Source organism: Polyodon spathula, chromosome 40 (genome assembly GCF_017654505.1).
Source record: "Polyodon spathula isolate WHYD16114869_AA chromosome 40, ASM1765450v1, whole genome shotgun sequence".
NCBI classification, from domain to species: domain Eukaryota; kingdom Metazoa; phylum Chordata; class Actinopteri; order Acipenseriformes; family Polyodontidae; genus Polyodon; species Polyodon spathula.
In genome coordinates this window covers 3,580,075-3,605,416 of record NC_054573.1, presented here as the reverse complement: position 1 = coordinate 3,605,416, position 25,342 = coordinate 3,580,075, and the positions used below count along the sequence as shown (strand labels likewise).

The 25,342-nt window shown below is 44.7% G+C and overlaps 1 protein-coding gene across 3 annotated transcripts in view; it reads right to left on the bottom strand.

Moving 5' to 3' along the window:
- The window catches only part of LOC121304913 (signal-induced proliferation-associated 1-like protein 3), a 103,456-nt gene that overhangs the window by 56,942 nt on the left and 21,172 nt on the right, over window positions 1–25,342 (bottom strand). For 2 of the 3 annotated variants that reach the window (XM_041236340.1, XM_041236342.1), the window contains exons 2-3: window positions 22,791–22,875; window positions 16,070–16,132 (exon numbers count right to left, since the gene is read on the bottom strand). The gene's annotated coding sequence lies outside the window, so the exon portion shown is untranslated. The remainder of the gene's footprint in view (window positions 1–16,069; window positions 16,133–22,790; window positions 22,876–25,342) is intronic. The other variant, XM_041236341.1, reaches the window with a different exon arrangement.

Here is a 25,342-nt window from a genome sequence, read left to right as displayed (position 1 = left end):
TTTCTGAAATGTATGCTTGAGCAGCATGACAACCGGCAGTCTTTTGAGTTTAGAAGAAAAAGTATATCGCCAAGTTTACATTTCTAGTGGGTGCCCAAAGAACACAAGTATAAAAATATACCTATTATAATTTGTATATTAATTTAATACATCTAAAGGATCCTTATCTCTTAAATTATATATATATATATAGATAATGTTAGTTTTATCTTGGGGTAGTCACTGAAATAATTTATTATAATTCACGGGACCAAGACTCTGGCCCTTGGAAGAGCCACTCTCTCTATGTCATTATGAGTCTCCATTAGCCTCCCCTGGACTGGAAGGAGCACCCTTTTCTCTTAGGGGGGTGAGGGAGGGAGCATTTCAGTCTCCATGCCTCAAGCCTGCCCTGGACTGGACTGGAGGGAGCACCCTTTCTCTTAGGGGGGTGAGAGAGATACAGGTGCAGTTCAGTCTCCATGCCTCAAGCCTGCCCTGGACTGGAGGGAGCACCCTTTCTCTTAGGGGGTGAGAGAGATACAGGTGCAGTTCAGTCTCCATGCCTCAAGCCTGCCCTGGACTGGAGGGAGCACCCTTTCTCTTAGGGGGTGAGAGAGATACAGGTGCAGTTCAGTCTCCATGCCTCAAGCCTGCCCTGGACTGGAGGGAGCACCCTTTCTCTTAGGGGGTGAGAGAGATACAGGTGCAGTTCAGTCTCCATGCCTCAAGCCTGCCCTGGACTGGAGGGAGCACCCTTTCTCTTAGGGGGTGAGAGAGGGAGCAGTGCAGTCTCCATGACTCAAGCCTGCCCTGGACTGGAGGGAGCACCCTTTCTCTTAGGGGGGGTGAGGGACAGGTGCAGTTCAGTCTCCATGACTCAAGCCTGCCCTGGACTGGAGGGAGCACCCTTTCTCTTAGGGGGTGAGAGAGATACAGGAGCAGTGCAGTCTCCATGCCTCAAGCCTGCCCTGGACTGGAGGGAGCACCCTTTCTCTTAGGGGGTGAGAGAGATACAGGTGCAGTTCAGTCTCCATGCCTCAAGCCTGCCCTGGACTGGAGGGAGCACCCTTTCTCTTAGGGGGTGAGAGAGATACAGGTGCAGTTCAGTCTCCATGCCTCAAGCCTGCCCTGGACTGGAGGGAGCACCCTTTCTCTTAGGGGGTGAGGGAGGGAGCAGTGCAGTCTCCATGACTCAAGCCTGCCCTGGACTGGAGGGAGCACCCTTTCTCTTAGGGGGTGTGAGGGAGCAGTTCAGTCTCCATGCCTCAAGCCTGCCCTGGACTGGAGGGAGCACCCTTTCTCTTAGGGGGTGAGAGAGAGGGAGGGAGCAGTTCAGTCTCCATGCCTCAAGCCTGCCCTGGACTGGAGGGAGCACCCTTTCTCTTAGGGGGTGAGAGAGGGAGGGAGCAGTTCAGTCTCCATGCCTCAAGCCTGCCCTGGACTGGAGGGAGCACCCTTTCTCTTAGGGGGTGAGGGAGATACGGTGCAGTTCAGTCTCCATGCCTCAAGCCTGCCCTGGACTGGAGGGAGCACCCTTTCTCTTAGGGGGTGAGGGAGGAGGGAGCAGTGCAGTCTCCATGACTCAAGCCTGCCCTGGACTGGAGGGAGCACCCTTTCTCTTAGGGGGTGAGGGAGGGAGGGAGCAGTGCAGTCTCCATGACTCAAGCCTGCCCTGGACTGGAGGGAGCACCCTTTCTCTTAGGGGGTGAGAGGAGGGAGCAGTGCAGTCTCCATGACTCAAGCCTGCCCTGGACTGGAGGGAGCACCCTTTCTCTTAGGGGGTGAGAGAGATACAGGTGCAGTTCAGTCTCCATGCCTCAAGCCTGCCCTGGACTGGAGGGAGCACCCTTTCTCTTAGGGGGTGAGTGAGGGAGCAGTGCAGTCTCCATGCCTCAAGCCTGCCCTGGACTGGAGGGAGCACCCTTTCTCTTAGGGGGTGAGAGAGGAGGGAGCAGTGCAGTCTCCATGACTCAAGCCTGCCCTGGACTGGAGGGAGCACCCTTTCTCTTAGGGGGTGAGAGAGGTACAGGTGCAGTTCAGTCTCCATGCCTCAAGCCTGCCCTGGACTGGGGGGAGCACCCTTTCTCTTAGGGGGTGAGAGAGGGAGCAGTGCAGTCTCCATGACTCAAGCCTGCCCTGGACTGGAGGGAGCACCCTTTCTCTTAGGGGGGTGAGGGAGGGAGCAGTGCAGTCTCCATGACTCAAGCCTGCCCTGGACTGGAGGGAGCACCCTTTCTCTTAGGGGGTGAGAGAGATACAGGTGCAGTTCAGTCTCCATGCCTCAAGCCTGCCCTGGACTGGAGGGAGCACCCTTTCTCTTAGGGGGGTGAGAGGGGAGCAGTTCAGTCTCCATGCCTCAAGCCTGCCCTGGACTGGAGGGAGCACCCTTTCTCTTAGGGGGGTGAGAGAGATACAGGTGCAGTTCAGTCTCCATGCCTCAAGCCTGCCCTGGACTGGAGGGAGCACCCTTTCTCTTAGGGGGTGTGAGGGGGCAGTTCAGTTCCAGCCTCAAGCCTGCCCTGGACTGGAGGGAGCACCCTTTCTCTTAGGGGGGTGAGGGAGCAGTTCAGTCTCCATGCCTCAAGCCTGCCCTGGACTGGAGGGAGCACCCTTTCTCTTAGGGGGTGAGAGAGATACAGGTGCAGTTCAGTCTCCATGCCTCAAGCCTGCCCTGGACTGGAGGGAGCACCCTTTCTCTTAGGGGGTGGTGAGGGAGGGAGCAGTTCAGTCTCCATGCCTCAAGCCTGCCCTGGACTGGAGGGAGCACCCTTTCTCTTAGGGGGTGAGAGAGATACAGGTGCAGTTCAGTCTCCATGCCTCAAGCCTGCCCTGGACTGGAGGGAGCACCCTTTCTCTTAGGGGGTGAGAGATACAGGAGCAGTTCAGTCTCCATGCCTCAAGCCTGCCCTGGACTGGAGGGAGCACCCTTTCTCTTAGGGGGTGAGGGAGACCCTTTACAGGAGCAGTTCAGTCTCCATGCCTCAAGCCTGCCCTGGACTGGAGGGAGCACCCTTTCTCTTAGGGGGTGAGAGAGATACAGGTGCAGTTCAGTCTCCATGCCTCAAGCCTGCCCTGGACTGGAGGGAGCACCCTTTCTCTTAGGGGGGGAGAGAGCAGTTCAGGAGCAGTTCAGTCTCCATGCCTCAAGCCTGCCCTGGACTGGAGGGCAGTTCAGTCTCCATGCCTTTCTCTGGAGGGAGCACCCTTTCTCTTAGGGGGTGAGAGAGAGGGAGCAGTTCAGTCTCCATGCCTCAAGCCTGCCCTGGACTGGAGGGAGCACCCTTTCTCTTAGGGGGTGAGAGAGAGGGAGGTGCAGTTCAGTCTCCATGCCTCAAGCCTGCCCTGGACTGGAGGGAGCACCCTTTCTCTTAGGGGGTGAGAGAGGGACAGGAGCAGTTCAGTCTCCATGCCTCAAGCCTGCCCTGGACTGGAGGGAGCACCCTTTCTCTTAGGGGGTGAGGGAGGGAGCAGTTCAGTCTCCATGCCTCAAGCCTGCCCTGGACTGGAGGGAGCACCCTTTCTCTTAGGGGGTGAGAGAGATAGGGAGCAGTTCAGTCTCCATGCCTCAAGCCTGCCCTGGACTGGAGGGAGCACCCTTTCTCTTAGGGGGGAGCAGTTCAGTCTCCATGCCTCAAGCCTGCCCTGGACTGGAGGGAGCACCCTTTCTCTTAGGGGGTGAGAGAGAGGGAGCAGTGCAGTCTCCATGCCTCAAGCCTGCCCTGGACTGGAGGGAGCACCCTTTCTCTTAGGGGGTGAGGGAGCAGTTCAGTCTCCATGCCTCAAGCCTGCCCTGGACTGGAGGGAGCACCCTTTCTCTTAGGGGGTGAGGGACAGGTGCAGTTCAGTCTCCATGCCTCAAGCCTGCCCTGGACTGGAGGGAGCACCCTTTCTCTTAGGGGGTGAGAGAGATACAGGTGCAGTTCAGTCTCCATGCCTCAAGCCTGCCCTGGACTGGAGGGAGCACCCTTTCTCTTAGGGGGTGAGGGGAGGGAGCAGTGCAGTCTCCATGACTCAAGCCTGCCCTGGACTGGAGGGAGCACCCTTTCTCTTAGGGGGTGAGAGAGATACAGGTGCAGTTCAGTCTCCATGCCTCAAGCCTGCCCTGGACTGGAGGGAGCACCCTTTCTCTTAGGGGGTGAGGAGGGAGCAGTGCAGTCTCCATGCCTCAAGCCTGCCCTGGACTGGAGGGAGCACCCTTTCTCTTAGGGGGTGAGGAGGGAGCAGTGCAGTCTCCATGACTCAAGCCTGCCCTGGACTGGAGGGAGCACCCTTTCTCTTAGGGGGTGAGGGAGGGAGCAGTGCAGTCTCCATGCCTCTGGCCTGCCCTGGACTGGAGATCGCTACTGAGTTCAGTCTCCATGACTCAAGCCTGCCCTGCCCTGGACTGGAGGGAGCACCCTTTCTCTTAGGGGTGAGGGAGGGAGCAGTGCAGTCTCCGTGCTCATCAAATAACTGATCGCTACTGAGTGGAATTACCTTCACAGGTGCCCAGTGCGTAGTGTGCTAAATTAGATGGTTGTTCTGTAATGTCAATGACACTTGCCCAGGCGGCCAAGGGAAGTGAATTAGCCTAACACCACCACTTAGAACTCTTGTGCCATAAATTAAAGAGAATTACAAGAAGCTTCATTCAGCTAAAAATAAAAGCTAATTAACAAATAAAGCCACTTGCTAATTAAAGTACAAGCTGCCTTTTTACGAGCAGGGCCCACTGTCACTCATTACAAAGTGTTGAGCTTTGTTTTATAAATCGGACGACTTCCTCCCTTGTCTGCTCCTGTACTAATTAAACGCTTCTTGATTGATGCGTTTCAGACAAGGTGTTTGCTAACAGTTTTCCAAACGTCCGCTCAGAGGATTCCGGATTCATTCCAGAGCTTTTACAGCCACCCTGGAGGGTGATTGGTCTTCATAAATGAAGAAAGGAGTAACACTTCCAATACCATCTCTTACTGAATAGGAGACTGCACACTCATTTGCAGATTTCAAGGCAAAATGCCTCAGCAACAGATAAGAATTAAGGAACTGAATTTCACTGTTATAAGATGTCACTGACCACTTCATGTACAGTTAGCATGCAGAAAATGAAAATAAATTTAAAAAAAAATGTTAATGAAACGTTTGGTCCTCATTGGTTTATAGCAGGGGTGGCCAACCATGGTCCTGGAGAGCCTCAGGGTGTCCTGGTTTTTGTTTTACCCCAGCTGCTTAATGATGTAATTGACTTAATGATTGGGCTTAATTTGTCAGAATTACTGTTTGTTCCAGGTATTTAGCGATTGATGAATTGGAGCTACCTACAAAACCTGCAGGATTGAGGCTCTCCAGGAACATTGGTTGGCTACTCCTGGTTTATAGTATACAGCTTTGCTGCTTCTCTTGGAATCAAAAAACGTGGGGTGGAACAATAAACAATTATTGTGATATTAATCGATAACACTGTGTAACAAATTTTATTTATTTTTTTGTTCCTGGGCAGTAAGTTTTATTTCCGAATTGCTTATGCCTCAAAAGTATAGAAAATGGCTATTATTCCCCACAAACTTTTGTGACCAGGACAGTGATATTTCAAAATATCACTATTTCCAATGGGAAAACGGGCAAATGTGTGCTTTTCGTTCACATAAAGTCAGAAAAAAACAACATATGAATCCAAATTAACATGTATTTATACTAAAGTAATACAAAAATGACTACAAAAGATTAAGAAGTGAGTAGTTTTTTGAGATTTACGATTATACTGTAAATACACAATACGATTCCCTTATGAATTTACTGCAGGCAAAGCACGGAATTGCAGGACTGCAAGTCTGTTCTTTGCTAGCAACTGAGAAACACAAAACATAGGGTAAAAAAGAATTAGCTGAAGAGAAAGCCTGATAATTGAAGATGCCTGTGAAGGCCTGTGATTTAGTGTTAGACCATGCAGATAATTTAATGTTCACACAGTCCTGTGATCTTCTCAGAACTGCAGGGTTTCGCAGCCAGGTCTCACTCAAGCTCTTTAAAGGGCAAAGAGTCAAAAGGCATACATCAAAATGGAAACCTCTGTACCTGAAATGCCTATAGCAGCTTGAGTGCATAGTGAAGAGGCTGAGGATCAAGGCAGTTACTGTAATGTGTTCACCGTGTACTAACTGATAGACAAGGCATTTTTTCGACGAGGACTATAACAACATGTCAGAAAGCTTACGACATTAAAAATAAGAAAAACGTTCAAGATCACAATATAAATTAAGAAAAGTTTACAGCCAGACTTCAAATGGTTCCAGAACGCGTGTGACATCATGATATCAATCCTGTTTTGTGTTAATTTGCTTGATCTATAATCCACTGCACTGCTTCTGGTGCCCAGATGACACAGATGCAACTGCCTGAGTGATGCACTATATATTACACGGGCTATACCAGGGCGCCTCAAAGCCACGGCCACAGTTGTATATGACACTGAAATGACATTAAAACCCAGATTTAGACTGAGAGCACAGGCCAGTAAATTGCAATGTCTTAATTTCTCACCAGAGCGCCAGCGTTGCAGTGTTAATGTTAGCTGCAATGGCAAGCATTCCCTGCTTTCACGACTACACTGTACACACAGTGTATTACACGACTCTGCACAGCTGTGTTTAATTTAAGGAAAACCCATCCCTAGTTTTAAATTCTACAGTAACATACTCCACTTGAGGTAACTTTTAGTATCAATATGTTAATTAATTACTCTAGACACACAGATACATTTACAAAGAGTTTTATTACTGAAGGGCCGTGAATCTCAGCCTAGCATCTGTCCAACTGCAGTGGTTAAAGAAAGGGGCTTATTACCAGAAGGTTGCCGGTTCAGTCCTAGCTACTGACTGTGTGTGACTCTGAGCGAGTCACTGAACCTCCTCGTGCTCCGTCCTTCAGATAAGATGGAAAACAAACAAGGTCCTATTGGAAGTGAATCTGCAGCAGCAGCAGTTGAGGGGCTCTTGAGATGTGTGACAAACTGCAGCGAGGACAGCTTGGTTAAGCAGGTTCACGGGTTAACACTTAATCACAAACCGCTTCCCTCTCAAACCGTTTAACAACAAAGATCAGAGGAGTGGAACAGGACCCCCCTATGAAAGTGGAGCAGTGAGAGAGCCAGCACGCTAAGCAGGTAATTAAGGCTTTAACACCTGGAGAAACCCACGGTCTGCGTGGCACCTGCAGCAAAGGGAGGAGAGCTGCTGGGCTCCACTCAATCAGCACTGCCACAGCTACACCCTTCACATTACTGTACAATTACCACGGTGCCTTTCTTTCTGTATATTAGTAGGGTTGTGCTGATTCATTCTGTACCGTGACACTTACATAATATCCTAATAGAGCTACTGTACGTACCGTCTGCAATAATGATACCCAAAGCACAACATAGATCACTGTAGTTTAGAAATGGTCCATCACTAAATGATCATCAGATATTATGATGCACCATACAAGTAACCCATCAGGACCCTCACATGCATTGTCATACATGCATTTGCATGTGGTTTGCATGTGGTTTCCAGGGGCAACCAAATATGTAAAATTCTGTAAAACAATGCACGTATGTTTGTCTAAAATCCTTCAAATGCAGACAAATGCATTCATGTCTGTAAAATATGAAATGGATGTCATCCTTTCAACAGAAGGATTGTGTCAGCTAGGAGATGTCTTGATGCAACAGTGGCAGATCTTAAGACCTACGCTCCTTAACTCTGTGCAAATCCTTCCCGTGCCACAAAACAGACATTTAGATAGCAAGACTAAAACTAAAAATAGAGACTCCAAATTAAAAAAACGACCCCAGAAGCTCAGCTTGTATATCTCCATCTCTTTTATTTTAATTTTTAAAAATGTTTTTAAAACTGTTTGTGTGATCTCTATAGGGTTTGAGAAGGACTTTGAAAAAAAAAAACAAAAAAAAAACAGCAAGGCAATAGACACAGACAGGAAAATGAACACACAGTGACCGAAGGAGTTTTTGTTGGAATATTAAACACAAACTTTTGACACTACCACCAGGAATTTTCAGAGGATTTTCACTGGATTCTAAAGGTTAAACTACCAATGACAGCATGAAACTCTCTGGTGAAAGTCCACACTGTTTTTACAAAGGGCAGTATCACTGTTTGCTTTGCATTCTCTGCTTATTTAAACAAACCAGTACAGAATTCACAGGGGAAATCTGCAGTACTGTACAAGCGTTTATTCAGTGATCAGAGGCAGAATACTTGTCAAACTGGTTTATTCAGTTGATCAGAGGCAGTTGCATCAGGTTCACATCAATTGAATAAACCCCACATATTCTAGAATATATTTCTTACTGGACACTGTAAATGAACGGTATAATGAAAAAGACGCATCTCTATATTTTGCATGCTCATAATTGTAAATGTAAAGATTGTACATAAAGTCATACTTCATGACGCTGCCCTATGGGCAGATGGCTGCTATAACAAGCACAGTACAGGAGAAGAACACATTAAAAAATAAGCAAATAACATGCATGCAAGCTGCAATCCAAAATAAGAGCCGCCGGAAACTAGAGCAACAGTACACGGTACAGAATTAAAAAATGCCAATGCAATGTTAATCACAATTTAATAAGTGGTTCTCTACATGAGTGGAAAAATGTCAGCGTGACATACAGATAGCTGGATGTATCCCCAGATTGCACAGGCATGAGAAAGGGTTTTAAGAGCAAGAAAAGGAAAACAATTATAATTTGCTGATATACAAGGCTTAAGCTAATCCTCACAAATGTGTGTCTGCAAACATCATAAAAATGTGAAGGGCACTTCTGTCCCACTCTGGCACCCCCTGTGGCAGGATAGCATCACTGGCAATGGTGTTTAGACCAAGAAGGGAGACTGGCACAGAAGAGCTGCAGTAAGGCACAAATGTGCATGTTTATTTACAAACACAAAACATTGAACAAAACACAGGAACAAAACAGAAAGGCACAGTGGCCAAAAGAAACAGATTCAACAAAAACGTAAATAAACTCAGACTGGCGTAAAAACAACATGGATATAGAACACAAACCTCCACCTCTAACACAGACATCAATCTTATCCTTACTGGCTAACAACCATGACCACCCTATTTATACACCTGGGGCGGCATCCTTAATTAATCATTAATTAATCATTAATTAATTCATTATTCTCCACACCAATCTGGACATAACATTACCACAAGAAACAGCGTGCACGATCCGTTAATCCGAATGTGCGTCAATCCATTCCAGCAGCCATTCCAGGGGGCCACTCAGCCCTACATATTGTAAAGATCCTCCAGGATATATGAAAACTGTTTAATGTACCATAGTAGAGGATCCAGGGAATACAGTCAACTGCCATTCAAGAAGGTTTTGTGGTCCAGAACAAACTACAGTAGCATTTGTTTGTTTGTTTTTAAATGTCAAGCATAAGCCTGGCACACCCGGGATCTGCTCTGCACACTCACCTGAGAGCCCTGCCAGCCGCGGGGGAGGCAAGCGGGGCGTTGGCCAACTCCTTACTGGCAAAGAGACCCGTGATACAAAACAAGCACAGCGATCAAAAACAACAAATCCATTCTCAAAGAGAGAGACTGTGCGGTCCATCCAGTTGGGAGTCACAACGAAGCCTGTCTCTCAAGAGCACCGACTGTGCTGTAGCACCACACAGCAAGACGATCCCCTGGACACTTGAATGACTGCGAGTGAATGCAATCAGTGAGGAGCTGGAGGATCATGGTTGTAAATGATTTCTGGCTAAGAAGCATGAAGGGTTAAACTGATCTCATGCAACTTTCAAAAGATGTGCAGAGCTTCAAATGACCTCTTCATATCTAATAATCACCCCATAAGACACAGAATGACATCACCTACATCCCAACATTCAACAGACACGGTTAATGCAAACAGGACTAATGGATGCTCCGTTCTTTTTGGAATTTAAGCAAATACCCTAAAGAGCCAGGCACACACTCTGTCAACCTTCTCTTTCTCTGTGTAAAGCTTTCGTTGGTACGTGGTAATCATTGCGAGTTCATGATACTGTTTTGTTTAAAGTGGTTTATTGTGTATCGATGAATCAGTATATATTTACATTATATATTGTATTGTAATAGAGGTACCGGTACAGTATGTATCATCAACTGATACAAGATCAAAAGCACAGCTCAAAGCAATCAACCTTTTTTTTTATTCAGAAAGAAAGCAGCAATGTGTAGACACTTCAAAAGCACCTTCAAATCCAAATGGAAAACAGCAGGTGTGTAAACGTGCATTGAGAAAACTTGAAATCAAGCAGATGCCTCACCACAAGACCTATCCAAAGGGAAGAGGTGTTTAACCCTCCCTTTATGTTCAGAATTTATGTACATCTGTTTTGGATCATATTGATGCAATTTCAAACTAATTTAAACAGCCTTAAATTGATTAACTGTTTTTATTTGCAAAGATGTTACTCTTTTATGCTCTTTTAGTCCAGGAGCTGTGATAAAACTTATTTGACTGCCAACCTGGGAGCTCCGCATTTTGGAATGTCTTTACCAGTGAGATGCTGTTGTAATGCTGACAGAGAAAATTAGGCTCTGCCTTGTAGATATATATTGTTTGTTTTTATAAATATCTCCAGGGACAGGTGCAGCCATTTCCAGAGATAATAATACAAACATAACAATAATAAAATAACAAATTGAAGAAGTTTATTTTATTCCTGCACACAAATCCACATTGACGAACGCCACGGGTCACAGTGACCCGAAACATCTTATTTGCACACATGACCGGTTCTAAAAAAAATAAACATCTCAAAGGTTCTGTTTTCCGTCTATAAGTTCATGACCAAAACTTAGGAAAAGTCATAAAATATTTTACAGAAAATGAAAAGAAAAATAGCATTTCATAGACCCAAAACCTAATAGGAGGCTTAATGTAGTAATATCCCTGGGTAGCTGGCTGCGGGAGGCTGGAATAGGGCATCAGGGTGATTAATAGAGCAAAGAATGTTTAATCGACACCCATGCTGATCAATAATGGAATAGTCAAATAACTGATGCATCTCCAAATACTGTGTTTTACTATTACTACCTAATCTAACACAATGTCTAGAGTTCTGGATGATATCAAGCTGACGTCGTGGTTTGACTCCAGTGAAAACTAGAAGCTGCCTCTCAGCCGTCTGGATAATGAAGGGTTTACAGTCAAGTCAGACAGCACTCTGCACAGAGCTCTGGAGACAGTACAATAATTAGTGGGCTTGTGGACTCTCCTATTCTATAGACTGAATGACAGAAGAAATCCGTTTTACTCAGTTCGCCTGCCCAGATTGAAAACCAACCAAGCTTATGACCGACATGCATAACAGCACAGTGAAGAGCGTCATTCAAATGGACAGTCGTTCAGCGTGCTGCTCGGAACTCAGTTTCAGGTTGTTTCGCTATGGTTAACATGCCTGTCTCAAGGGAGGGTGTGCTTGAAAGCAAACAGTGGAAGCAAGTAGATGTTATGGAAAAAGGGTTTCCCAAGATAAGGAAGGAATGCATGTTCATATTTTATTACAGTGACTTTTGTACTGAACTATCGGTTGTCTTGTTTGAGTAGACATTTAATTAATTAAATAATTCATTAGACAATGGGGCAGAGGGTCTTTACTCCAAAGTCGTTTTTTTTTGTGTGTGTGTGTGTGTGTGTGAGGAAATTCAACCTGTAATGTACGAAAAATAGCAACAAGTGGATACTTAGGACCGAGAGCAGGAAATACTTCTTCACACAGAAGGGCGAGGGTGTGGAATGGGTTACTGATATCACTAGGATCCTCAAAAGACACACCTTGACAACGTTCTGAGATCAATCAGCTACTAGGAACCGGACGAGCACTGATGGGCCGAATGACCTCTTGTTTCATTTTTAAATTGCAAAATTGTAAAAACCTTCACAAACCTGTCTGAAGAAAAGCGCTCCGGCATCTCTCTATGAAGAATGTGCTCATCTACAGAAACAACACTGGTGACAGCAGTGGCGCGGACCCTTTGAGCTTTATACCCCTTTCACACAGACAAGTCATGACAGCTCAGAACCTCACTGATTCAGCATTTTAGTCTGTGTGAACTGCCTATGCCATCAGAGAGTCCTATTTTATGTTGTCTCTGGACCACCTCGTCTTAACTTCTGTGTGAAATGCTTTTTTTTTGTAGCTGTTGACAGTATATACAACAGGTATGCATTTTCTTTGTAGCTGTTTACAGTATACACAAAGGCACCTTTTTGTTTTGTGATTGTGTTTGGTTTCTGTTGCCATGAAAACGATCTGTTGATTGACAGGTTTGAAAGTTGTGCTCGCGTGATCTCTTTGGCTGTGTGAAAGGGTGATGACGGTACCACAGGAGAAGCATAGCAATGTGGAACAAAGCATTGCAAAGACCAGCAAGGTATGGGAAAGCATAGCTTGCTGTAGTGTGCCGTGGTTTGCAATGTTGATTAATATGTTTTACCATTCCTCTCTGCATATTACAATATTTATCTATGGTTTAACATGCTTCCACTATACTTGTTATATTAGATTGCCCAATCATATTACCCTGATTCTCTCCCCAGTTTAGGAGGTACAGTTATGATCCCTCACCTCAGCAATTCCCCACACAGCTGAGGAGAATTGAAGGTCCAGCGGGCGTCCTCCAATCCCACGACTGAGCTAGGTTCCTCTTTTACACCACGGAACCGGAGAGCGGATGTCAGAAAGCTACCGGACAAAGGCCAGCCCTGCAGGTGTCCATCTGAGCTTATTAGGCGCCTGGATGGTAGGGTCCACTACAGCGAGATGAGGAGAAACAGTCCTGCTGGTGTTGACTCCCTAACCAATGACAGGAGCTCCAGAGCCAATGCAACACTCCCTCTGAAAATCCCCCGCAAAGAACATCGACTTTGCACAGTCAGGACAGGAACCTGCGCTCCCCTGACTGACTCCCCCTGCACACCGCGCGGCCGTGGCTTTAACAGATGAGACACTCGGAAACACCAGCTGACCTCGTTGAATGGACGGTACTGTGGTGAGGACAATCATAGAGCTAAAACTGCACCTTACAAGCAATAACTGGAATTCAAATGGTCTGGAAATCCCAAGAGGAACATTATTCTTTTCAGTTGGTTTCACACTGCCGCCTTAAACATATGCAGATTTCTAAATGAAAATGGCCAATGTACTGTGACCAACACCAGAAATATTATTTCCAATTAATATGTATAACTGCTGCTGCCTAATATGTTTAATTACCAGCAATGTTATTGAATCTGCTGTAGTAGCAAAGGCTTGTATTAACCAAAATAAGAACATAATGAAAGTTTGGGAACGCAAAGAGCCCATCAACACCATTCACCCACATGCCCTAGGGGATCCTACATCTCTAATGCAATAGGACAGAATAGACTTGTTTTTTTATTGCCCTAGCGTTCACTTAGGCTATTCCATACAAATACAACTGTGTAAAGTGGGTTAAACTTCCTTTCCCCATGTCCTCCTCTCTGTGCTAGATCTGAAAGGTTAACTATCAAAACCATTTAGGTTTTGATTACACATTAAAGTGACTGTAGCTTACAAAACAGTTCCATACATTGTCTCTGTCATGCGCATCCACTCACTGTATAGGCCTCAAATGTGCAGCTTTGAAAGAAACACATAGATTATCTACGTTAAAGAAATCTGCTTACAAGCCATGCTTTTAGACTGTCTTGCACTCCCTGGTTCATTTCCCTTCCCTCCCCTCCCCTGCACCTGTCTTCTTTCCTGTCAATAACCAATCAGCTGCTTCCCCTGTTGACTGACAGGCATTAAACCAGTAACATGCTTTGACCCACCGCTGAGGTGAAATGACCCACTGCAGATACCCTGAGAAGAAGGCATAGAAACTGAGAGCTTCCTTTAACTGAAAGTGCTACCAGGTTTCTCAGGAGAGACTGAATTCTTGTAACCATCTCTCCTGGCTCATGCCATTGAGTCCCGTGATCAGCCTAGTCGACCTCTCTGTACCTTCAAGTATAATAATGATGCAAACTGGGCACAATGTGTTGCAGTGCAGCACAATCACATTTACAAAAAATAGAATTCCTAGGCACCTGTTTCCAACACACTTGTCACAATAGACTTCAAACTGTCACAACAGGACTGCGTAGCGAGATTGCGGTTCTGCCAGTCTTTCTAGATTTTTGTTCCATTTCGAACAACCACAACACATACAATCCCTGCCTGTTAGTGTGTGTGTGTGCCATGCATTTCTCTTTAGGTTTGCAATACCTGTTTAAATGGATTTAGTGTTTTATTCTGCACTTCAGGAGGAGGACGAATGGAAATCTGGCATGTGAAACGGACTCGTGTTTCCCTGCAGATGAATGATAACAGACAGTGAAATGTGATGTCCTTCGCTCTTTCTGGGCATGCAAGAAGAGCTGGAGCAGTCTTATTACTGCAGTGCAGCCTGGAATCTGTAGTTTTTATAGCAATTTTAAACAGTACAGATTTCAACAAATGACTACTGCTCCCATAATGCAAGGTGAAACATCTGATCACCCACTAACCCTTTTTTTTTTTTTTTTAAACAAATATATTTTAAAACAGCAGAATCTGCTTTCTGTATCGTTCTAATTTATACAAATAGAAAGGGAATGTACACTGGACATTTACTAAATGTTTGAACTTTAACTGAAACTGCCCAGGAAGGTCCCACAATGCTGGTTTGAACCAGGGACACCAGAGGTAAAAGGCTATGCATGAATCCACTCTTGTTCTTCTTCCTCGCTATGTAGTTTAATCCTTACTTGCAAAGAGGTCTAATTACTTGGCATAAAAGTCAATACTCTACGTTGGCTACAATTACCCCCAGTGTCCTTTGTGCATTGTGCTGTGCAGTGTAACATCACTAGGCTTTCGAATCAACAGCTCTTATTGTGGCAGTTCCCTTTGAAGAGGGATTTGTTAATCTCATGTAAATAAGCCACTATACTAAAACATGCAAACAGCTCCTGAATAAAGAACAAACCTCTTTCTCTCAGAGAAAACCCACAGTTGAAGTTTACGACAATTTTTTGCGTTCATTTTTCAATGCAAGCGCTACGCAAACAAGGCTAAAAACCACTGCTGATGTTTTTACGCTCCAGATACATTTAGAAATATTTTCGATAATGCAGTTGAGACAGGAGGAGGAAAGAACATTCAGTTTAAAGTATAAGGAGCTGCCATTGGTCAATGGGTTTTAAAACTTGTATTTCCCCCACTGAGCACCGTAGACAAGGAGAGAAAACAGACAGACAGAGCCTAGGTTTTGGTGCGCTGAGGTCTCTAATTATATGGAAATGTAAAAGTGTGGCATGACTGTATCCCTAGAAAGGGAGAGGAGCTGTTCTAAATATTACACTGGGTTTTAGAAATACAGACAAAGACAGAAGAGAAGACCATTAATCCCATTAATCGCTGTTACTACGACAAAGCTAGCCGGTCCCCCAATCCAGATCATCTGTTGTTTCTGGAGAATGAATCTAATGCTCCCTGCAGCTGTGCTTGCCCACGTTGTGTTCAGCCCAGACTGAGAGGCTGGCTTGTACGGGCCATGGAATCGCAAACAAAACACGTTTTTTCTTGCTCCTTTGTTTCACTTTACATAACAAAACGTTCCCCAAGACTACCATGCTGTCCAAGCTGATGAAGATCCAGTGATGCTCCAGCATGCTGTCTGCTGTATGGGTGGATCTGCCCCAGATGAGCTGCTACACTGAGGTCCTGGTAGCTCTGTGGACAGAGTGCCTCTGGCCTTGCCGAATACCCCCTGAGTGCAACTCCTCCATCACTCGAAGTAAGGATTGTCATCCTTGTAAAAAATATGTTGCAAAATAAATTAATCTTCAGCTTTTTCAAGTTCCAACAGAGGAGCACACAGACACACACAACTTCAGTTTTAGGATCAGCACAAAAAAAAATAAATACCATCAGAAAGCCACCAGCAACCCAACCTTCATGCCATCTCTACCAGTGCCACCTCTACACCAGCGAGGTTTGCTTTGATGCACTGGTACATTACCCTTGGTTACTGTTAATTTGCTTACCAGTTTTCAGTGCAGTCATTCTTCTCTAGTGATGTATACAACTCTGACAGCATTTTGCACAACCTAAACAAAGCATAAGAGAGAGGGTCAGCTTTGGCACCTCACAAGATCAATTCATATTGGACCTTTATCACAGTGCTGATCTCATAACACTGCAATGGAAACTGCATTTTTCTACAGTCATTAAACTTTACATTTTAAACATTTGAAATCTTTGGAAAGTCTGTTTTAAGATTACCGCTGTGACAAATATTCAAACAAACATTGCCTAAAATGTACTCGTTGGCAAAGACCTTGTTATAAAATGTGTCAAATTTATCATGCAAACCATCACTGATATTGAAAATTAAGATTTCTTTTTTTTTTATTCATACATCATAAGTAAATAAACTAGGCAGCTGCTTTTCTCAAGTTTCTCTGCAACACTCGCCAAAATAAATCGATTTTTCTTCTAAAGATTGCACTGTATCCAGTTCCACGCTCCCTCCTACAACAATGCTGGCGATTCAAATGAGTGGCGTATTGTGTGAACAGAAAACCAGCATTATTGCAGGAGGGAGCATGATCTGGGTACACTGTGATCCTTAGAAGACACTGTAGGATTTGATACACTTGGAAAGCATAAGAATGTGGCAATAAATATGGTCATTTCTGTAAATCGACAAACTGACTGCCACGTGTAGGCAAAATTCCCATTTAATAAACCCTTGTCCTTAGGTTTAAGGCTGAAAAGTGCCCGGTTCAGCCTCTGGGGTGAACATCGGCGGGCAGTGATGTGGATTAATGCTGCTGAAAGAGAGCCTGTGTGTGTCTGCCTCGACCCTGACTAAGACAAAGCAGAGAGCCACGAGTATGAGAACACAGTGGAGTCACTGCAGGGCCGGCAACGTGATGAGAGCTGACCTGACACATTGGCACCTGCCTTCAGACTGTTAAAATAACACATCCAGCACTGCACTGCCCAGAGACCTGAACTCTCCTACACACATCCAGCACTGCACTGCCCAGAGACCTGAACTCTCCTACACACACCCAACACTGCACTGCCCACAGACCTGAACTCTCCTACACACACCCACATAAACACCAAGCACTGCATTGCCCACAGACCTGAACTCTCCTACACACACCCAGCACTGCACAGCCCACAGACCTGAACTCTCCTACACACACCCAACACTGCACTGCCCACAGATCTGGACTCTCCTATACACACCCAGCACTGCACTGCCCACAGACCTGAACTCTCCTACACACACCCAACACTGCACTGCCCACAGACCTGAACTCTCCTACACACACCCAACACTGCACTGCCCACAGACCTGAACTCTCCTACACACACCCAGCACTGCACTGCCCACAGACTTGGACTCTCCTACACACACCCAGCACCGCACTGCCCACAGACCTGAACTCTCCTACACACACCCAACAGACCTGGACTCTCCTACACACACACACACCCACACACACCCACACCCCCCCACACACACACACACACACACACACACCCAGCACTGCACTGCCCACAGACCTGGACTCTCCTACACACACACACACACACACACACACACACAGCACTGCACTGCCCACAGACCCGGACTCTCCTACACACACCCCTACACTTTTGATAATAAGAATGATTACCGTATTTAAATCGACTGGTCACCCTGGTGGTCGTTTTGGAGCCTCGCTGATATATGACATTATAAGCATGGGCGTGCTTGCAGCTGTATTAGAAAGCTTTCATGCAAAGCTTATTGTTTTGTGCTTCTTGCTTTGACAATAACAGGTTGTCAATGCACTGTTGTGAAGAGTCTACACATTTTGCTTTTCAATACTAAAGAGTTCTCGATGCATCAGTTCTTTACAATTACAACCTGTCCAATATTCAATTAGGGAAATTACTGTACAGTACCTCTACATTTATCCGATCTTCTCTTTACTATATGACAACTTTATATTTTAAAATGTATTTTAGTATCTCATTACACACACGCACGCTATGTCAATATACATCTCATCAATCTCTAAGAAAGTGCTATGCTTCCTACAGTGCTTATAAAAACAACTTTGTATTAGTTACTGTAATGTGATGTTCCTTATTTCAAACTGGAAAGCTGCGCTTAATATAAGAGAGAACCAATAGAGAACTAAGGTTCTGTTTTGGGCCACATTTTAACCTTGCACAGTTATAAAAAAAAAAATCATTGCTGTAGTTAGCACAACAGCACTGCAAATGTTTTGCAAAGGTGTATGTTTTTCCCCGTAATATTCGTATATCTCTGGCACAAGAAGAATCTATAGGCTATACTGAAGGATACTTACTGCATGAGCTTGTCCTCGAAACCTGCCCTTCAGTCCTGAGCCTCCCCCTGCCCTTTGCAGGTGATCTTTGAGATGTGAGTTATATGACTGAAGAAGAGCTCTAAACCTCAACGTCCAGCATGAGAACCAAAGTGAAGTGCGTAAAAACTGGGTTCAAATAAAAATACTACATGAAACGCGCGCCATAAAGTAATTCAAGAATATGTTTGCTGTAGCTCGCTCTACCCATCATTTACACCCCTACCCAAATATGTTCACCCTGTAGTTATTCTCAGGTTTTTAATACAATAAAGGTTAATACACAAGCCTACTTTGGAGACCCGATACACAAAACATGACCTTTCTGCCAGCAAACTTGAATTAAATATTTTTTTTAAAAAAAAAACCTACCTACCTACTTTATCTACCCTGAAACAGGTTACAGCAAACCAACACTAAGGGGGGGCTGAGTAAAATCCTTTGACAAATGTAAAGATTTCTAGCCAACAAGTCTGCACAGTAGTCAAAAATGTTTTCACATTTCACTGGTACCATACAACAGACAGTAACTGTTTGATAAAAACACATTCATATATTGATGACTGAATCACTAATAAACTTGATAAGACCATGGCAGGATGCGAGTGGTGAGGGTAACTATCTAATGTCCACAACGACAACAGGTGCACTTATAAAAAAGTCCTTAATTAAATATAACACTCCCCTCTTCCCAGCGATGGTACTGGAGAACCTGCAGTTAGTTTGAGGTCCCAGAACCAATAAAACAATAAATATAGTTCAAGTGTGCAGTGCAGGTGCTCCCAGTGCTGGGGCAGGCTGCAGTGCAGGTGCTCCCAGTGCTGGGGCAGGCTGCAGTGCAGGTGCTCCCAGTGCTGGGGCAGGCTGCAGTGCAGGTGCATCTCCGTCCGCTCACACAAACATAGTGCTCCGCTTTGGTAACGTCAGCGTAAGAGGCCATACTCCCTGTGAAGGCGTACCACCAACCTTACATAGCGCCCTCCCAGGTTGAGAGTTAGATTTACAGTGGGGATTCAATCTATCCCGTTCACAGACCATTCCAGTACACGTTGATGAAATCCCAGGTGGCTATACTCCAAGCAGTCTTCAAAACTCTTAAAACCAAACCCATCCAAAACACCCCAAGATAAGTAACTATATTTTAAACTAACGTTTCGTTCCTGACTTGCTGTCTTCAAGTATGCAGTGCAGCATCAGCAGCAGCAGCAGACACAGGCACAGTCAGCAAGGGCAGGCCATGTCGTTGCGCTTCGGGTCAGGTGTCGTCATTCTCAGTATCGGAGCTTACGAAGATCAGGCTGCTGAACCAGTTTATTCTAAACCATGACTGGTTTTACTTCAATAACAGGGTTAGGAAAGAAAGCTTAGCTGCTTGAAGAATATGCCGCTGCATGAACTGAACGAACCCAAGAGTTCTCTCTTTTCACCCGGCTGGAAGCAGACTTGCTTGCTTGTATCCTTGCATTTTAAACTTTGTTGCTTAATGTTGATTAATCAGCACTGCAGACTAAGAAAAGCCCTGCCTATCTTTCCACAGAGTAACACAAGCAGAGTCTTATACCCCTTCTCCACTTGCACATCTAACCCGCGAGAGCTCGGTATGGCACATGGATGGGTGGTTCTCCACTGGCTATTTTCGCCGAGCGAATAAAGTCTGCACTTTGGGAGCGAAGCAAACGACACGAATACAAAAAAAAAATACTGTAGCTAGTCATGAAAAAAAAAAAGATGGTCTCCTTTTGTGAAGACTAAGTAAAATTAATAAAACACAGAAACAGCGTATGGGTACACCACACACTAAAAAAAGAAAACCGTTCGGGGAATACCACCGGCTTTGTGTCAGCTGTGTCATTTTACAGAAATACAAAACCAGTGTGGCGTTCACCCCTCACTTTGACTGAAACTAAATTAAAGTGAAATACAAGAGAGATGATGTGCCATCAATTTCCAATTGTTCTGCTATTTCTTGCCAAGTGGCGTCCTTCTTTGTATTGTCTTTATAACCACAGACACTGGCATCATAAAGAACATTATATGTTTCTACTTTAATAAGTGGTTTCTAAATTCTCATTGATGTCCTTTTTTTTCCCCAGTCACAGCCTGACTGGCACTACCTTATTCCTCTAGCTCTGATTGGTCCATTGCAACGCAAATAGCTTGTGGCAATTTGGCAATTTACAAAACAGCACTCTAGTTTTTACTGTGCTTTCTCACCGAGACAAAACGGTGTTTAAAAAAAATATAAAAGAGCACGCAAAAACACAAACTGTCTTTGAAACCACCGGCTGTGCACATTTTACAAAAATAAATACCAATCTTGTTTCAGCTCACTTTGACATGAAATGAAATGTTTTTAAGAGATGATTACATTTCCAATTGTTCTGCTATTTCTAGACAGGGCTTTTAGTTTATTGTCTTTTTATTAACCCTTAAAGAACATTAATAGTTGTTAATAAGTAAATTCTCATTGATGTCCTTTTTTTTCCCCAGTCACAGCCTGACTGGCACTACCTTATTTCTGATTGGTCCATTGCAACGCAAATAGCTTGTGGCAATTTGGCAATTTACAAAACAGCACTCTAGTTTTTACTGTGCTTTCTCACCGAGACAAAACGGTGTTTAAAAAAAATATAAAAGAGCACGCAAAAACACAAACTGTCTTTGAAAACTGGCACAAAAAAATAAATAAATCTTGTTTCAGCTTTTTGACATGTGTGAAATGTTTTTAAGCACTTACATGCAATGTTGTTATTTATAGACAGGGCTTTTAGTTTTTGTTTTTTATTAACCCTTAATTAATAGTTGTTAAGCCTTAACTGAATACCAGATGGTTTAAATTAGCGGCTGTCACAAAGACGGCTGCAGCGGGTGACGTCAGACCAGAGCCAGAAACCAACACAGAATAAACAGAGAGGTGGAGTTTGGCGAAGCTGAGCGATTGTTTGCGCTCAGCATTTAATTACGAAACAAACAAAAGGTTGTAAAGACAAACAAAACCCAAGACACGGCACTTGGATCCAAAACAATGAGGCAAACAAAATGTGCAATCCTCGCGCCTAAATACAAATATGCATTTTAAACAAGTCGTGTTCCACAGAACTATTTATATCCCGTGTACCAATGACTATACACCAACATTAACACACTACACATAACATACAACACAGAAATACACACAGGGGCGGGGCAACATTGCCATAGCGACGCACTACTAGAAACTAACGCAGTGGAAATCAATAAGCTGAATTTGGCAATCAGAGCCAGAACGAAATTCAGGTTCAAATAGAATCAGATGAGATCAACGCACGTCGTTTGTGAATCACGTGATCAAAAATAAAACCCAAAAACTAGAAGCCCTAATTATAAAAATAAATGACATGAAAACGAAACAAAACAAAAACTAAACTCACACAAGTTAAGTTCTAACTACACTTTTTTTCCCCAATCCCTGACCAGCACATCGGACAGCTAAACCGTTTACCAATTTAAACAAAATAATCTTAAACACACACAAACAAAATGGTTTTACACACTGCAACTAACAGCCTCTCCCCCTCTCTTCACACAGACTGGAGACTACCCAGAACAGAGCTACTCAACCCTGGTCCTGGAGGGACGCTGTCCCTCCTGGTTTCTGATCCAGCCGTACCCTAAATTACTTAATTGAACCAATTAAGTGCTTTAGAAGCTTAATTGGTCAAATTAATCAATTTAGTGTACAGTTAGAACAAAACCCAGGAGGGACAGCGGCCCTCCAGGACAAGGGTTGAGTAGCCCTGACCTAGAACAAACTTTTTGTCCTACCTAGACACACCCTAGTCTCATATCTTGTAAAGCACTTTGTGATGGTGGTCCACTATGAAAGGCACTGTATAAAATAAATATTAAAAATAAATATTATCATTAAATATTATCATTATCATCATCATCATTTCCAGGCAGGTGACACTAATTAAATCAATTAGAATAAATAACTACACCTGTGGCAGCGCAAACACAACATCACACACACACATCTCTGGCAGGGACAATGGGTCAATGACAGCTTCATATTCTACTTTACTACAGTAACTTAGAGAAGCCCTCGGTTCCACCCTTGTACTGACACACAATGCACCCCCACGTGCTGCACCCCTGTCCTCTCGTGACAAAACCTGCAAATAGAAACAGACAGAGGAAGAAAACAGCTGTGGAATATTTATGGAGTCTCGCGGTCAGGGTGAAATGAATGCTGAAACAACTCACAGAAGTTTTACTTTACTCCTGGTCTCCTGAATACCAGCATTCAAGGCAGATCCATAAGAAACAAAGTCCTGCATGGCCGGCATCACAGCCCTATATCTGAAACCCCTCCCAGCCCAAGCATGCTCACCGCAGCCTGCACTTCCAGCCTGCACGAGGATAGCTCTGGGTAACTGATCTGTGAGCAGCACACCGGCTTCAAGCAATCAGCCACTCTGCCAGAGAAGTCAGAAAAATTACTGTTAATGAATCATTAAAAACAGGACAATCAGCAATGAATTTCCTAATCGAATATCTAACAGGCATTAAAATCAACAACAACCGAAGCTTTGGGAATGCTTTAGCAATAAGAAAAATACACACACAACGAAAAAACAAGCATGTGCATATTAATATTAGTATGACTATAACAGATGCATTAGGACAATGTTATTATTAAAAAGCAAGAAGAAAAATATAGTAATATTAGTAATTATTAGTAATACAACAGTGGTCTTTGATTTTTATAGTGCCTGTAACCGTCATGGCCATCTCAATATGCTTTACATGTTAGAAGAGCGAAATTAAAAGAAATTCCTTCTCAGTTTGGACTGCAGGGAGCCCCCTTTCTCTTAGGGGTGAGGGAGGAAGGGAGCAGTTCAGTCTCCGTGCCTCAAGCCTGCCCTGGACTGCAGGGAGCCCCCTTTCTCTTAGGGGTGAGGGAGGAAGGGAGCAGTTCAGTCTCCGTGCCTCAAGCCTGCCCTGGACTGGAGGGAGCCCCCTTTCTCTTGGGGGGGTGAGGAAGCAGTTCTGTCTCAATGCCTCAAGCCTGCCCTGGACTGGAGGGAGCCCCCTTTCTCTTGGGGGGTGAGGAAGCAGTTCTGTCTCAATGCCTCAAGCCTGCCCTGGACTGAAGGGAGCCCCCGTTCTCTAGGGGGGTGAGGGAGCAGTTCAGTCTCAATGTCTCAAGCCTGTCCTGTTATTTCTGTAAAGCTGACTGCAAGCCCATGACAGGGTTAGCAGGGTCCGCTAATCATTGACATTAAAGAGAGTAATTGCACAGGCAGAGCAGTCTGTTACAGTGACACTGTGACCTGCAGAACAAGCACAAGTTGAATGAAGATTCATCTTCATTGGACACGTTAAGCCCTGCCTCATCAAAGGGTTCAGCGGTCAAATAAGCAACATGCTGCCTGGTTTTCCGTGCTGTCTGAGGACCGTGTGGACTGCTTCCTAAATCATGTGGCAGTGAACAGATTCTCCTTCAGAGCAGACCTAAATTACACTGCATTGAAATTGAGTATTTCACTCTTCTCAGTCCTATTAGTGACAACACAGGGACATTAACGTGACCCGTTTGATAAACAAACTCACACCAGTTTGAACTGAGGCTGTAATTGGAGACGAGTTAGATGCTAGATGGTTAGAGACCCGGCACACAGTCTGTACGCAACTCTATTGTTAAGCAGAGACATTTCCGGCAAATAAAAAATAAATCCGTATTATTATTTATTTATTTATTTTTTTTACAAGTTATTTTTAATAAGTCAATTTGAATTAAAAGTTGTAAGTATTCAGAATGGATTTTAGATGTTGTTACAATCAAACCAGATTAAACGCAATGGGTTGCGTTCTGATCACAACGCGAGGACGCTTGCCCCCGATTCTGTGACATGTAAATGGCCGAAGATGTAAAAAAAAAAACCAACCAACTGCGCTGAGATGGTATTCTGAAGACATACATGTCTTGCCCCGTTATAGAGCGCTTTCCCCATCAATAACATATTCACCGAAGCGATTCTGATGACAATGGGGTCCCAAATAGACAACCCCTCTGAGGGGTCCTGAGTGGCGCATCCAGCCAGTAAATGCGCTCAGCGGCGACATGCCCTATAGCCTGGAGGTCGCAACTGGCCCAGCGTCACCTGGAGGGAGAGGGAGCTAGGTCAGCCAGCTTGTCCTCGGCTCACCGCGCACCAGCGACCCGTGTGCCCAGAGCTGCGCTGTCCTCCGACGCTGCAGCTCCGAGGTGGCCGCACGGTGAGTCCGCAGGGTGTAAAGAAGCGGGCGGCTGGACGGCACACGCTTCAGAGGACAGCGAGTGTTCGTCTTCACCCCTCCCGAGTCAGCGCAGGGGTGGCAGCGGTGACCTGTGCCTAAAAATAATTGGGCACAACTAAACTGGGGAGAAAATAATACAAAAAAAAATAATAATGGGCGACGACTAAATTTATATATATATAAAAAAAAAGCCTCTGAAACCAGGTTTATTTAGTGGCGCAATCAGTATCACACTATAAAAAGCAGAGTAGTCCTGAATTCATTAATAATAAACAAATACATTAATTAAAATCTATTCTGGAGATACATTAGAGTACTACATGGACTTTCACGGCAAGTTTTCACGGCAATTATTACAAGTGAAAATATTTACGTGCAGTATATGGAGTGCAGCATAACATGTATGTGCATGTCTGTCCTCCCTTTCACTGGTTGCTGCTAGTGCTGTGTGTGTGTGTGTGTGTGTGTGTGTGTGTGTGTGTGTGTGTGTGTGTGTGTGCAGTGTGTGTGTGTGTGTGTGTGTGTGTGTGTGTGTGTGTGCTGTGTGTGTGTGTGTGTGTGTGTGTGTGTGTGTGTGTGTGTGTGTGTGTGTGTGTGTGTGTGTGTGTGTGTGTGTGTGTGTGTGTGTGTGTGTGTGTGTGT